The sequence below is a fragment of the Sciurus carolinensis genome, unplaced genomic scaffold, assembly GCF_902686445.1.
Source record: "Sciurus carolinensis unplaced genomic scaffold, mSciCar1.2, whole genome shotgun sequence".
Classification (NCBI taxonomy): domain Eukaryota; kingdom Metazoa; phylum Chordata; class Mammalia; order Rodentia; family Sciuridae; genus Sciurus; species Sciurus carolinensis.
In genome coordinates, this window is record NW_025920147.1 from 195,196 (window position 1) to 211,195 (window position 16,000).

The 16,000-nt window shown below is 40.6% G+C and overlaps 1 pseudogene; it reads right to left on the reverse strand.

Moving 5' to 3' along the window:
• Window positions 1-467: 467 nt before the first annotated feature.
• Window positions 468-1,161, reverse strand: LOC124974398 (STARD3 N-terminal-like protein; annotated as a pseudogene).
• Window positions 1,162-16,000: the final 14,839 nt, after the last annotated feature.

Sequence of the window (16,000 nt, forward strand, 5' to 3'; positions counted from 1 at the left end):
GTACAAAGAGTACATGTGCATGAGTTAAAAAACACAAAGGAAATGTAGAGTGTTAAAAAAGAAACACAAAAGAAATCTAAGACATGAAACAAACAAATTTCCATCCTGTGAATTGAAATAAAAGATATTTCGCTTACTACAAAAATGTTATTTCACCAAAAATATTAAGAAGTCTTTTGATTAGGATATGGCACATGACTTATGTTCAATTATTCTTTGACAGGTCAGACAGTCTCACTGAACAGAGTAAGAATCATGACAAGACCTGGCTGGCCACAGGCAGGAGACTGAATGTGTGTGGATGTGGGAAAATGTCCGTGAGGTATCACCATAAATAAATATTTACTAGCTGTTTGACAAAGTCAGCAGTGGATGTCGCCATTTCAAATATCAATAGGGAGACCCAAATCCATCTTTTTCCCTCGGATGACTTCAATGAGGGTTGTTCACATTTCATAAAGCAGAACTCAGAGTTCTAAAAGTGAATTTTCACTGTCCTGTTTTTCTCAGCTTCTTCTTTAGATCTTGCTTCAGATTCAGGAGGGGAATAAAAAAGACCATCAGAAAGACCAGCAGGTATGAGGGCTGCCCTCTCTGACGCATTCGGAACTATCAGGAGTCTGTTTTCTTCTTCTGCTTCTTGAGGTAACACTTTGAAATCCAGGAACCTTGTCTTGATCCAGGCGAGGATGAATGAAAAGGTGGGCAGCACATAACCAAATGCCCCTTGGGAGAAGAGCTCTGAAAGGATCACTTTTGCTAATAAAAAGGCACTGGTCACTGCTGTTGTCAACGCTATTGCCCACCAATGGTGCAGTCTGCATATAGCATATGCGTATCGACACTTTAAGTCAAAAACCTGCCAAAAGGAACATATCAAAGTAAGATGAGTCATACTGTACCACCTCCTTTTCTAATGTGTTCTCAATGCCTCCTTCACATGTCTATCATCTACAGTAATATTACAAATAAGAGGTCAAAGGTGAGGAACAAACATAAAGTCCTCCTGACATTGGAAATGTCTTTCTTTTCCCTCCCTTCATAGGACTCAATCCTGGCCATGGGTTGTGTGGGGCTGATGGAGTGGATATCAAGCAGAGAAGCCTGGGAACTCTGGCTCCCAGTGAGTGCATTACCCATTTCATTCAGCAGGTGATTCATCCTGGAGGAGGGTTCAAGGAGTCTTTTCCCAACTTCATCATCCCTAAAGAGAAGAGACCTCATGGGGTGGTTCCTGGCCGGCCACCCCAGACTGGACGGAGACTGTGGCTCAGTGGTGGCGCCCTCCAGGGATCTCCAGGGTGGCAGGACAAGGCACCCAGCCCAGCAGGCAAAGCGCAGCCCACGGCCCACAGCCAAATCCCCAGGACCTCCTGGAGAACCCCCTAATTTTATTTTTAATGAGTACTTTCTACATAAAGGGGAAAATTCTTTTGCATATGCATGTAACATGACTTTGTTAAATTCATTCCATAATTCCTCATCTTACCTTTCATTCCTTCCTCCCTATCTCCTCCTTCTATTCCACTTATCTTCTCTATATATTTATGATTTCCAGTATGCCCCACAGCGTTCTTTCCCTTGTTTTGCTCTAGCTTCCACATCGGTGGGATAACATTAAATCCTCAATTTTACTCTTTTCAAACATACCAAGACTTCCCACTCTCACTCAGATTGCTTCCTGCAGTCTGCAGGTGGACCCTGGAAATTTCTTAGTCTCTCACCATGTGGTCCAGGTGTGCTCTCCTTTACAGTGACTAATGAATTTCTATTATTCTGTTTAGGACCTGTGAAGAAGGCAAGGGAAGAAATAGGTGTCTGCTGTTTCAGTGGTTGCCACTGATCTAGAGGTTTGACAATGGACCTCAGATTCCTGCAGGCTGCCTGGGCCTGAGCCAGGGTGTGACCACACAGAATATGAGGAAGAGGAGCTATGCCTGTTCTCTGTTGCTCACTTCTGGTCAGCACACCCACATTCAGTTCATCAAAGGTTAGGAGGTGTGGTTTTGTATTCACAGTCATCAGAAAAAGAATGACATGAATTACAACACCCAGCTTTTCCGATCTGAGAATGTTTGACATGCCAGGTGTCATGAGGAATCAGACTTGTGCTCATATTTATCCCAGCAAAGTAAAAGCAAATTACTTCTGCAGAAGGGTGTGTTACCAACTAAGGTCTGCAGAGCAATCACACCTGGGTGGGCAGTCCACCTGTTTTTGTCCCTAATGCAGCTCTGACACTTGACCTGATGAAACAAATTAAGGGGTACTATTTATGCATTTGGCTATAATTGAGATATAATTGATACTCTTCATTACTGTCTAAAATTTACTTAAAAATAGATTTTAGTTTTTCTGATAACCATTAACTTATTGGTAGGATCATTGCATTAGAACAGCAATTGACTTTGGTTTGGTAGGGACATAATTAGTTAATATTGGCAGATGCATTACCACCATTATGGACATAACAATGTCTCTAAACTGTGTTGTCTTTGACCCCTTCGCCAGTATTATTCAGTTTGCAAATTCAATATAGCCTCCCTTGGTTTCTTTTCATTGGGAAAAAGATCTACAGTGGAAGGCTTTATTCTAACATTTGGTGCTACATAATCTTATGGAACCAGATTTTTAGCACCAGCTTACTTGTTAGCATGTAGTCCCAGACCAGGATTATTGCACATGTCCCAGGATGTTTAAAGGTCTTTTATATCCAGCTGTTTATGCTGTTGTAACATGACTGCTTCAACTCTTTCCATCTGAATAATGTATAATGCTAACTTGTACTCTAGGCTGTGTACCTCTTATTCAAAATGTTTTGGACTAGAAGTGTTTGAGATTTCCAAATATTTGCATATATACAATGAGATACCTTGGATATGGGCAGTCAATTCGCAACATGAAACATTTATTTTTCATATACATCTAGCTTGCTCTTTAGGAAGGGGTGAATTCTTTTTATCCTTTATTGAGTTTTTTTGCACTTGCGAGGCTTGAACTGAGGACCTTGTACATGCTAGTAGAACACTCTGCCACTGAGTTACATCCCCTACCTCTGGTGTGATGTTATGCAATATTTGTATACAGCTTCTTTTTTCTGGTATTGTGGATTGAACCCAGTTAAGTGCCAGGGGCACTTAACTACTTGGTCACATCCCCATGTCCCTTTACCTTTTTATATTTTATTTAGAGAAAGGGTTTTGTTATGTTTCTTAGGGACTCACTCAATTGGCTGACTTTAAACATCCCAAATCTCCTTCCTTGGCCTCCTGAGCTGCTGGGATTCCAGGCATGTGCCACCACATCGGACACACCTTCATTTTGACTATGACCCATCACGTGAGAGCACATGCGGAGTTTTACTCTTATGTGGTACTGGCACTCAAGAAATGGCAGATATTTGAGTATTTCGGATTTTTTCATTAGGAATTGTCAAACTGCATAACATATTCCAGTGAGGAACATCTATTTGAAAAGTTAAATTAATATAATCTTGATTCACCTTCACTTGTCTGTAGACGTCTCAATCCAAACTTTTAATTTCACAGTCACTATGCTACTTAATTTTCAACTATTTCTTTTATATTAATACATGAATGAATGCCCTAAAAGACCTTTGAAAATAGTTTAATTGGGTGGTAGATTTGATTATACTAAAGCATACATGGTTTTACAGATCAAGTACAGATTTTCACATCAAAGCCATCAGCGCTATCAAGACTTTCATTTTCTGTGAGACCAAATTGCGAATCTCCTCAACTAAGGGCTATCTGCCTACCAAGAATTTCCAGGATTGAATGTAAAATGTATACATTGGGATGATTATGGAACTGTTTTAAGTAATAACTGTTTTGGTTTTTTACTTACCAAAAAATTCATCTAACATTTATTGAGTACTTCTTATGGACATTTGTTAGGTGTCATAGAATAATCCTGATGACTATTCTGTGAACATAAGTATTCATGTGCAATTCCCATTTTACTGATGGGGAAAAGTCCTAAGTCTGACCATCAAACAATTGTTTAAGGCAGAACTCAAGCTGAGACTCTGTGACTGCAAAGCTTGCATTCTTAATCAGTATACCATCTGGTTTCCTGTTTAATGTTTCTTGTGGGCTTCCCTCATTCACTAAGTGCCTCATTAGACCACATAAGAAGCAGTGAGGATACCATGTAGGATGCAGCCTCACTTTCTTTCCTCAGAGATATTATAGTATAGTGGAGAGGGCAGAAAAGCAAACATGATACTGTGAGAATAGTAAAATAATTTTAAAAATGACCCAGTTTTTCTGGCCCCTCTAAAAATGAGGAGTGTGTTTTCCATATATTAGCAAAATATACAGTAGGACATATATGATTCACAGAAAAATATGTTTGCTTTATTTCTAATAGTATGTTTTACTCAGTGTGATGTTAAGACATTTTTTATATTTGCTAAGTCCCAGGAAAATCACCATTTCCTCTACCTGTGTTTCTCTTGCCCTTCACTTTTGCTTAAATACCATTCCACCAGAAAACATTACCTCTCAGGACTAGAGTAACCACCTCCTGTATGCTATTGGAGTTTGCCCATGTTTAGCACATGTCACTCGAGATTTCCTGGGGTGATATAAAATTGAGCCATGGTTAAGTTCCATGTCTTATGGAACTCCCTAACCTCAGCACATTTTCTGGTGCTCATGAATATATGTCAGAAAAATGAATGAGTTACCTACACACTGCAATTAATGCTTCATTAATTCCACAAGACTGGCCAGGATATGGATGGGAAGCTGACCTACCAGAAAGTATTTAAGTTCTACCTTGTCAGAACCAGGAGCTTGAGAGAGTGGACAGGATGTCATAGCAGGCTTAAATGAGACCCCTGTTGCCTATTGGCCAGAAAGACCCACAGGGGAGACAAAGCAAGAGCACTAACCACCAAGGTCTGCAATCTTCAGACCTTTGAAACCAATGTTGATGGGTGCCAGCCTGTTCCACTTTGAATGGCATAGTTTTCAAATGCTTTGCCATCATTTCAAAGCAGCATTGTTAATATAGTTCTTCAGGGAGAAGAATGAAATCCAGAGTATCAGGATTTTGAGTGGAAGGGGATGGTGGGATAGTCAAAGGAAGTAACTTTCTGGAAGGTAAACTCTGTCTTAATTCCTGAAGGGAATTGCAGTAAACAGAACAACCAGGAAGGTTGAACATTTGGTTCGTCTTTTTCATTTTTTTCTGTACTTCATATTGAACCAAGGTGTGGCTTAACAACTAAGCATATCCTCTGTCTTTTGTATATTTCTATTTATAGACAGAGTCTGCCTAAGTTGCTTAGGGCCTGAATAATTTACTGATGCTGATTTTGAACTCAAGATTTTCCTGCCTCTGATTTTCCAGTTCCTGAGGTTACAAGTGAGAGCCATCACTCCATCTAGGCCTATCATTTTGGCCAGATATCTTTTGGTTTGTATGTTTCTTAGGAAGTGGGCAGGAGAAGGGAGAATGGGTTGTAGATAAATTGATTGTGGTTGTGAAAGGCTGGGGGATAGGGTTTAAACTCACCCAAAAGTCTTCTTAAATGACAATAAACTGAGAATGTAATTTATCCCAACTGTCCCAGCCTTTCCTCCTGCCCCATGCCACTGTAGATCACTGAGGGGTTTCTATGGTCAGAGTTCAGCCACAACCCTTTTTTCATTGACTAAGACTGGCCTAAATGTTTCAATAATGACATACCACAGGACCGCAGGTCTTGACAGGTGACTAAAGATTTTGTCAATAATGCTTTCAAATAGGAAATATAAATTTTTGAGAAAGTAATTTGTTTAGTGTAGTGATGGTTTTCTTCCAAAGCTTTCCGCAGAGGTCTGACCAGAAAAGAATCCAGTCATTTGCCATATGGATTGTCTACAGATATTCCAGCTCATCAGTGCTGATCAACCTTTTTTCCTCTGTTGAATCATGTCAGTGGAATGCCGTTGGAAAAGCAGCAGGCTTAAAATGGAAACGTCATTACAATTAGTGTTCTCAGTAAGAAGCTGGGGTAGGAGTTCTCACTGCTTCCCCAGCTACCTTGGCTATTTATAGTAGGCATCCTTGGGCATGGAACAACCATCAATAAGTGTTCAGTATCAGAATTCACATGAATAACTGATGTGGTATGTTGATCAACCTATTCTTAAAGAAGCTAGAATGTGTTCAAGGAGTTAATATCATGAAATTCAAAGGAATACCTACAGTAGGCTTTGGTAAGTAGTAACCTTGTGGGACAGGCTCCCTGTCTGCATGTTAATGAAGTGGCCTGGTACAAGTGGTCAGTGATGGAAGTCAATCCCAATGTGAACTGCAAATGTAGAGGTGATGACAGAAGAGAGCTCATCCTTGGCACTGCATTTCCTTCCTCTATTGTGTTTAGCATCAGGAAGATTTTATTTGTCTTTGTTGAAATGAGTAAATAGGTATGGTGAAAAAATATCTTAGTTTCTTTTGATGTGACAGAGGAGCAGTAGCAGGTATTTAAAAAGTTGGATTTTGTGTATGGTGGTACTAATAATCACAATTCTTATGAAAGTATTTCATAGACTCTTTGTGCTTTTGATGAATGTTTTCCAGCCATGCTCTGTAGAGTTGGGCATAGTAGGCTATTTTCTCTTCTTATAAATGGTTTTGTGGAAATTTGATTGAGTTTCTTTTTTTCATGGATTTATGTGGGGGTTGCATGGTGGTTTACAGTAAACTTCAGGTTTTGAGAACTCTGCTGTGCTTCTTTGGGTCGGATCTGTGCTTGTGAACCTCAGAGAGGTTCTGGGAACTGTGTTGGTTCACAACAGATTGAAGTAATTCTTTCTATCTTGCTCCTCCTTGGAATTCTACTTTCATTCTCAGGCTCTTAAGGGCCCCTTTTTCATGTTCCTCTCAGTGTTTTCAGGCCCCAGAGATTCTGTGCACTTCCGCATGACAAGTTCAATTCCCAGGCAGAACAGCATGAGAAAAGAAAAGCAAAAACTTGGAATGGAGCTTCCTCTCACACTCTTCAGATAACACTAGACTCTGTTAGTACTTTTGCCTGGAGGGAGAGACCATTCCTCTGCCACTGTTGGGGCTGCAGAACAATTTTGTGAGAAGAAGAAAACAAAACAAACGGGGGTGATATTTACTGGTGCACGTGAATATATGTCAGACAAATGAATGAGTTACCTACACACTGCAGAAAATACTTAATTATTCCTCAAGACTGGCCAGAATGTGCATGGGAAGCTGACCTACCATGGAATCTGGAACTCCCTATGTTCTACCTCACCATAACAAGGAGCTTGAGAGCATTTGATTCCAGTGGAGTTGGAATGTACTCATTCCTGGAGCAAAAAGTAGAGTCAGGTGTCTACCTCATCACACATACTTTAGGAATGAATACCCTGAACCACCTAAAATTTACATAAATAACCAAAACAACCTTTTACAAATCAGCACTCTACTTCTCTAAACTGTTGTAGCACACATATTTCCACTTTAACTTGTTTAAAAAGCTGTGTAAGTTATTTACAAAAACCAAACCATTTTACTTCTAACCTGATGTTCATAAGTCTATGATTTCCTGGAAAAAGTAATATACTCCTTTTTAAGATTGGCAGGAAAAGAAATCATAAAGCCCTCTTTTTTCTTTTTCCATTTTTTTAGGGGAGAATAACATATCTTTTGTAAAAGTGAAAAATGTGTATATAGAGAGAGAAGAAGTTAAAATTTAGATTTCATGTGAATTTGCCTTAAATAGCTCCCTTTTACAGAGACAAAGAGAGTATTATCAAAAGATAGGCCTTTTCTGTTTGTAAATAGTTAAAATGAAAGAATAATTATACATGTTTGGAAATTACAAAGAATGATTTTGAGCAGGATGTGAACAAATAATGTATTAAAAATTATTTAGGCGGGCCAAGATGGCGGACTAGAGGGCGGCTGCATTTCACGCTGCTCCAGGACGCAAGATTCAAAAGAGGAGATAGTGAGAGACTTGGGACCAACTCAAAGCTGCCGGGTGAGTCTCCCCTGTTGGGGAGGTGTCCCGGATGGGGCGGTAGCCCCGGAACGCAGGGAATTTGTGAAGTGGAGTTGCTCGGCGAGACGCCCCTCCCCCCACTGGAGCGGTAAACACGGACAACTGGGATCATCGTAGAGGAGGCGGCTCAGCATAGCGCTTGGACTCGAGCAGCCGCTGGGGCTCCGGGCGGCTGCCTGGGGAGGAGCTGCGTGGTGAGCTGTTTGGACCCAGAGTGACCGCTTCCGAACACCGGGGGGTTGCCCGGAGGAGGAGGAGAGGCCCGGCGGGTCGCTTGGGTCTAGGAGTGACTGCATCAGAGCCACGGGCGGTTGCCAGAGGAGGAGCTGCTTGGTGAGCTGTTTGAACTCAGAGTGGGCGCTCCTGAGCGCCGGGGGACTGCCCGGAGGAAGAGGAGGAGCACGGCGGGACGCTTGGTCTGGGAATGACTGCATCAGAACCACAGGCGGTTGCCAGAGGAGGAGTTGTGTGGTAAACTGTGTGAACTCAGAGCTAGCGCTCCTGAGTGCCGGGAGGTTGCCCGGAGGAGGAGGAGGAGCGTGGCTTGTTGTATGACCGGGGAGTGACTGCATCAGAGCTGCGGGCGGTTGCCGAAGGAGGAGCTGCGTGACGAGCTGTTTGAACTCGGAGCAGCTGCTCCAGAACACTGGTGGCCTGCCTGGAGGAGGAGAGCGGTGGGACGCTTAGTCTGTGAGTGACTGCATCAGAACCACAGGCGGTTGCCAGAGGAGGAGGCGAGTGGTGAGTTGATTGGACTAAAAGCAACCGCTCCGGAACACCGGTGGCCTGCCTGGAGAAGGAGCGTGGTGAGTCACCTGGTCTCGGAGCCACCGCTCCTGAACACCCGGGGGGCTACCCCAAGGAGGAGGAGGAGGAACAGGGCGGGTCACTTGGACTTGGAGTGACTGCCTAGGGCTACGGGTGGTTGGTGAGAGGAGGAGACCCAAAGTGAGTTGTTTGGATTCCTAGTGACTGCGTCGGAAACCGGGCGGCTGTCCGGAGGAGGAGGTGTGTGGCGGGTCTCTGTGTCTCGGAGCTATTGTACGGGGCTCCAGGTGGTGGCTCAGGGGAGGGGCTGCATAGCCAGGCGATTGGTGCAGAGCAGGGTCCCAGGAGCTAGGTGGCTTCTTGCTGGAAGAGCCGCACAGAGACACGCCTAGGGGCGGAGCGAAGTTTCCAGGGCGGCGGGCAGACTCTCTGGGAGAGGCAGCCTAAGGAGACTCGCCTGCGAAGGGTGAGGCTCCCAGGCCCAGGACGTAGGTCCGGGCCCCTGGGATCGTTGCAGAAGAAGACAGCCCAGCCCAGGGGGTAGTTGTAGATTGAGGGGAACCTCTAGGAGGGCAACTGACTAGCGAGACGTCCCCACCGAGTGAGTCTTCCCTGCCGGGGAGGTTTTCCCACAGGGACAGTAAAGTCAGAGACATAGGCACAAACAGGCCTTGCCTCAGCCCGCAGCCTACTTCCCCGTTGGATGACCATTGGTCAACAAGTGGAGACACCTCTGCCCACTATCAGGGAATATACCACACCTCAGGATCACCACCTCTAGAGAGGCAGCTTCCTTGTGGAGCACCGCATTATCAACTTCCTCCAAGACTTCAGGCTACTGAAGGATAAGAGGGGATATACTAGCAATCTTCAGGGACATTATAAGTTGATAGAGGAAATCTGCAATATCTTAACGACCCACTGATCCCTGAACAATATGAGAAAACAAGGGAAGAAAATGCCCCAAACAAATCTAGATGTTACATCAATAAAATCCAACGACAGCATGGCAGAAGAAATGACAGAAAGGGAGTTCAGAATGTACATAATTAAAATGATTAGGGAAGCAAACGATGAGATGAAAGAGCAAATACAGGCATTGAACGATCGCACCAATCGACAGTTAACAGAGCAAATTCAGGAAGCAAAAGATCATTTCAATAAAGAGTTAGAGATATTGAAAAAAAACCAAACAGAAATCCTTGAAATGAAGGAAACAATAAACCAAATTAAGAACTCCATAGAAAGCACAACCAATAGGATAGAACAGCTGGAAGACAGAACTTCAGATATTGAAGACAAAATATTTAACCTCGAAAACAAAGTTGAACAAACAGAGAAGATGGTGAGAAATCATGAACAGAATCTCCAAGAACTATGGGATATCATGAAAAGGCCAAATTTGAGAATTATTGGGATTGAGGAAGGCTTAGAGAAACAAACCAAAGGAATGAACAATCTATTTGAAGAAATAATATCAGAAAATTTCCCAAATCTGAAGAATGAAATGGAAAATCAAGTCCAAGAGGCTTATAGGACTCCAAATACACAAAATTACAACAGACCCACACCAAGGCACATTATAATGAAAATACCTAACATACAAAATAAAGACAGAATTTTAAAGGCTGTGAGAGAAAAGAACCAAATTACATTCAGGGGGAAGCCAATACGGATATCAGCAGATTTTTCAATCCAGACCCTAAAAGCTAGAAGGGCCTGGAACAACATTTTTCAAGCTCTGAAAGAAAATGGATGCCAACCAAGAATCTTATACCCAGCAAAACTTACCTTCAAATTTGACGATGAAATAAGATCATTCCATGATAAACAAAAGCTAAAAGAATTTACAAAAAGAAAGCCAGCATTACAGAACATTCTCAGCAAAATATTCCATGAGGAAGAGATAAGAAACAAAGAAGCAAATCAGCAAAGGGAGGAATTATCCTAAAGGAACTGTCAAATAAAGGAGGAACCAAGATGTGTCAAAAATTTTAAATATGAACCAAATGACTGGGAATACAAATCATATCTCAATAATAACCCTGAATGTTAATGGCCTGAATTCATCAATCAAAAGACATAGACTGGCAGATTGGATTAAAAAGAAAGATCCAACAATATGTTGCCTGCAAGAGACTCACCTCATAGAAAGAGATACCCATAGACTAAAGGTGAAAGGATGGGGAAAAACATACCATGCACATGGGCTCAGCAAAAAAGCTGGAGTATCCATCCTCATTTCAGATAAAGTGGACTTCAAGCCAATGTTAGTTAGAAGGGATAAAGAAGGACATTTCATACTGCTTAAGGGAAGCATAAATCAGCAAGATATAACAATCATAAACATCTATGCCCCAAACAGTGGCTCATCCATATATGTTAAACAAATCCTTCTCAATTTTAGAAACCAAATAGACCATAACACAATAATACTAGGTGATTTTAACATGCCTCTTTCACCACTGGACAGATCTTCCAAACAAAAATTGAACAAAGAAACCATAGATCTCAATAACACAATCAATAATTTAGACTTAACAGACATTTATACAATATACCATCCAACCAAGAGCGAATACACTTTCTTCTCAGCAGCACATGGATCCTTCTCTAAAATAGACCATATATTATGCCACAAAGCTAATGTCAGCAAATACAAGAAGATAGAGACACTACCTTGTATTCTATCAGATCATAATGGATTGAAGTTACAAATTAATGAAAGAGTAAAAAACAGAAACTACTCCAACACCTGGAGATTAAACAATATGCTACTATATGATGAATGGATAACAGAAGATATTAGGAAGGAAATTAAAAAATTCTTAGAGGTAAACGAGAACAAAGAAACAACATATCAAAATCTCTGGGACACTATGAAAGCGGTACTTAGAGGAAGATTTATTTCATGGAGCGCATTTAATAAAAGAAGTAAAACTCAAAAAATAAATGACCTAACACTACAGCTCAAAGCCCTAGAAAAAGAAGAACAGACCAACACCAAAAGTAGTAGAAGACAGGAAATAGTTAAACTGAGAGCTGAAATCAACGAAATTGAAACGAAAGAAACAATACAAAAAATTGACAAAATAAATAGTTGGTTCTTCGAAAAAATAAACAAAATTGATAAACCTTTAGCCACACTAACAAAGAGAAGACGAGAGAAAACCCAAATCACTAAAATTCGGAATGAACAAGGAAATATCACAACAGACACGACCGAAATACAAAACATAATTAGAAGCTATTTTGAAAATCTATACTCCAACAAAATAGAAAATTTCAAAGACATCAACAGGTTTCTAGAGACATATGAATTGCCTAAACTGAACGAGGAGGACATACACAATTTAAATAGACCAATTTCAAGTAATGAAATAGAAGAAGTCATCAAAAGCCTTCCAACAAAGAAAAGTCCAGGGCCAGATGGGTTCTCAGCCGAGTTCTACAAAACTTTTAAAGAAGAACTCATTCCAATACTTCTCAAAGTATTCCAGAAAATAGAAGAGGAGGGAACTCTCCCAAACTCATTCTATGAAGCCAATATTACCCTGATTCCTAAACCAGACAGAGACACATCGAGGAAAGAAAATTTCAGACCAATATCCTTAATGAACATCGACGCAAAAATTCTCAACAAAATTTTAGCAAATCGCATACAAAAACATATTAAAAAGATAGTGCACCATGATCAAGTGGGTTTCATCCCAGGGATGCAAGGTTGGTTCAACATCAGGAAATCAATAAATGTCATTCACCATATCAATAGACTTAAAGTCAAGAATCACATGATTATTTCGATAGATGCAGAAAAAGCATTTGATAAAATACAGCATCCCTGTATCAAAACACTAGAAAAAATAGGGATAGTGGGAACATTCCTTAACATTGTAAAGGCCATCTATGCTAAACCCATGGCTAATATCATTCTTAATGGTGAAAAACTGAAAGCATTCCCTCTAAAAACTGGAACAAGGCAGGGATGCCCTCTTTCACCACTTCTATTCAATATCGTCCTTGAAACTCTAGCCAGAGCAATTAGACAGACCAAAGAAATTAAAGGGATACGAATAGGAAAAGAAGAACTCAAACTATCCCTATTTGCTGATGATATGATTGTATACTGAGAGGAACCAGGAAATTCCACCAGAAAACTTTTAGATCTCATAAGTGAATTCAGTAAAGTAGCAGGATATAAGATCAATGCACATAAATCGAAGGCATTTTTATATATAAGCGATGAATCTTCAGAAAGAGAAATTAGGAAAACTACCCCATTCACAATAGCTTCGAAAAAAATAAAATACTTGGGAATCAATCTCACAAAAGAGGTGAAAGACCTCTACAATGAGAACTACAGAACACTAAAGAAAGAAATTCAAGAAAACCTTAGAAGATGGAAAGATCTCCCATGTTCTTGGATAGGAAGAATTAATATTGTCAAAATGGCCATACTACCAAAAGTGCTATACAGATTCAATGCAATTCCAATTAAAATCCCAATGATGTACCTTACAGAAATAGAGCAAGCAATTATGAAATTCATCTGGAAGAATAAAAAACCCAGAATAGCTAAAGCAATCCTTGGCAGAAAGAGTGAAGCAGGGGGTATCGCAATACCAGATCTTCAACTCTACTACAAAGCAATAGTAACAAAAACGGCATGGTATTGGTACCAAAATAGAAAGGTGGATCAATGGTACAGAATAGAGGACACGGACACAAACCCAAATAAGTACAATTTTCTCATACTAGACAAAGGGGCCAAAAATATGCAATGGAGAAAAGATAGCCTCTTCAACAAATGGTGCTGGGAGAATTGGAAATCCATATGCAACAGAATGAAACTAAACCCATATCTCTCACCATGCACAAAACTAAACTCAAAATGGATTAAGGATCTCGGAATCAGACCAGAGACCTTGCATCTTATAGAAGAAAAAGTAGGTCCAGAGCTTCAACATGTCGGCTTAGGACCAGACTTCCTCAACAGGACTCCCATAGCACAAGAAATAAAAGCAAGAATCAATAACTGGGATAGATTCAAACTAAAAAGCTTTCTCTCAGCAAAGGAAACTATCAGCAATGCAAAGAAAGAGCCTACAGAGTGGGAGAAAATCTTTGCCAATCATACTTCAGATAGAGCGCTAATCTCCAGAATCTATAAAGAACTCAAAAAACTCTACACCAAGAATGTAAATAATCCAATTGACAAATGGGCTAAGGAAATGAATAGACACTTCACAGAAGAAGATGTACAAGCAATCAACAAACATATGGAAAAATGTTCAACATCTCTAGTAATAAGAGAAATGCAAATCAAAACCACCCTAAGATTCCATCTCACCCCAATTAGAATGGCAATTATCAAGAATACAACCAACAACAGGTGTTGGTGAGGATGTGGGGAGAAAGGTACACTCTTACATTGCTGGTGGGGCTGCAAATTAGTGCAGCCACTCTGGAAAGCAGTGTGGAGATTCCTTAGAAAACTTGGAATGGAAACACCATTTGACCCAGCTATCCCACTCCTTGGCCTATACCCAAAGGACTTAAAATCAGCATATTACAGAGATACAGCCACATCAATGTTCATAGCTGCTCAGTTCACAATAGCCAGATTGTGGAACCAACCTAGATGTCCTTCGATTGATGAATGGATAAAGAAAATGTGGTATATATATACAATGGAATATTACTCAGCCATAAAGAATGATAAAATTATGGCATTTGCAGGCAAATGGATGAAACTGGAGAATATCATGCTAAGTGAGATAAGCCAATCTCAAAAAACCAAAGGAAGAATGATATCGCTAATAAGTGGATGATGACACATAATGGGGGTGGGAAGGGTTAGTGTTGGGGTTGGAGTTGGGTTTAGGGAGGGGGGCAGGAATGGAGGAAGGAAGGACTGTATAGATGGAGGGGAAGGGTGGGAGGGGAGGGGGGGAAGGGAAAAAAATGGCAGAATGAATCAAACAACATTACCCTATGTAAATTTATGATTACACAAATGGTATGCCTTTACGCCATGTACAAATAGAGAAACAACATGTATCCCATTTGTTTACAATAATAAGAAAAAAAAATTATTTATATCATCTGGGTAGAAGCTGAAACTGTGTTCACATATACTTAACTCATCCTTCAAAGACCAAGGTGCTGCCATGGGTTTTATCCTGAAGACAGGGGCATTGATTCAGGGACTTGATAACATCTCCAGGGTTAAGAAAGTTGGATTCTGAGCATTTATTCATATTCCCTCAATAAATTCCTGCCTGTGAATCAGATCTTAAGGGCTTTTCTCATTTTAAATTTTGCTTTCAGTTTATGAGCATAAAAAGTTATACGGTGGGGAGCTACATTTTCCCTGAAATGAATTAGGTTTTCTTCCCCTACCCAACACAAGTTTATCTGAAGGATCTAGCTGACTCCTCCCTTCAGTACCATCTCCATTCTGAATGGTAAAAAGCAAGTCTGTAGTCACTGCATGATTAGCCATCCAGAGCATTAGAAGAAAGAGGTACATCTACTTTTATCTCAAGAAACTCTGTTCCTTGAGCCTATTTCTAAGAGGTAGTCAAGAATGGAGATTTCTTAGTAAGATGACTAAGACCAAAAATTTTATAAAATGAAATGTGTGAAATCAAATTGTTCCCTTACAGATATCAACTCAGAAGTAGATAGAGGCTTTCTGTCCAGAGGATGCATAACTGTAGCTGGCACTATAGCAGGAGACTTCATGTGATGATGGCAAGTATCATTCTTTTCCCTTTTGTCCACCTGGCAAGCAAGACCATAGATTGGAAGGGATGGTACCTACACAGCCCCTGTATGCTGAGTTAACCCATACTTTTGTTCCTAGAAGCAGTCTTGGGGCAACACAAATGGAAAACTTAGAAAACTTTGCTGTAGCCAAGTCAGGGAGAAACTAGAGGATCTCTCTTGGCACCAATTTCTCTAATAGAGTTCATTTTCTTTAACTTGTCCAAGTTGACCTGTGTGCCAGTGCAGTCCAGTAGTGTTAAACTTGGAGAGGCTGGTTTCTTATTCTCATAGCATTCAGCATCGTGTTGGCTAACCTTTAATTTTTTTTCTAGAAGTATTAACTTTCAGTTGAAGCAAGAGAGTATCTTTTCTAATAAATGTGTCTGCTTGTCATTATTGTTTGTGTTTCACCCTTTAAAAATATTT